This window comes from Sinocyclocheilus anshuiensis, unplaced genomic scaffold, assembly GCF_001515605.1.
Source record: "Sinocyclocheilus anshuiensis isolate Anshui unplaced genomic scaffold, SAMN03320099.WGS_v1.1 scaffold147, whole genome shotgun sequence".
Classification (NCBI taxonomy): domain Eukaryota; kingdom Metazoa; phylum Chordata; class Actinopteri; order Cypriniformes; family Cyprinidae; genus Sinocyclocheilus; species Sinocyclocheilus anshuiensis.
Window position 1 is genome coordinate 1341962 of NW_015549585.1, and position 854 is coordinate 1342815.

Below are 854 nucleotides of genomic sequence, written 5' to 3' on the forward strand. Positions count from 1 at the left end.
TTTTGTACTTCTAATTAGTGACCGTTGTTTTGATCTCTCCTCTGCGCTTCCGCGTGCGTCACTTCTGAGCGGCGCATGCTCAAAGCTGACCTTACACGTCATTGCCCCGGAACTGCTTCCGTGTACAACAATGAGCCCAAGCTACATTAAAGTGATTATTACGTTTTGAATATGGATATTTTTCTTACAAAAACGCATCGATTCGGTACAGAAGGCCTTTGTTCACCCCCCGGAGCAGTGTGAGACACTTTTTTTTAATGGATGGGCACATTTTCTTTAACTGCTTTTGGACTGATTCATGCAAAACCCACTGAGTGGCATTAAACAGCTTGAAAGATCAAAGACCATTTTTAATATAACTCCGACTGGATTCGTCTGAAAGAAGAAAGTCATATACACCTATGACTTGAGGGTGAGTAATTTATGGGCTAATTTTCATTTTTGGGTGAACTAACCCTTTAAAGATACTAAAGTTAGTCAGTCAAGATCAGTGAGTGATTTTCTCTTTTTCGTTTGTAGTTTGATTAACATTATAGATACAAACAGTAGCAGGAATATTAGCCTGCTGTCACTTTACGAGCTGCACGGATCCAATTTATTGATACACATGCGTTTTCTTTCTCAGCTGTCTACGTTCACTCAAGTCACGGGTGTTTTAACATAATTGTGTGTGTATTTGACCACTGAAGCACAATAACTCGTGAAGGAGAACTAAATTCGTAATCGCAGGCTGTCTGAGAGAGGCAGCTTTCCGTGCGTGCGCTTCGGTGTGTGATCACAAGTTCTTTTTCAAGGTTTATTGTGCTTAATAACTCTTTTTAACATCAAGCACATCGCACGCTTTAACAATCAAA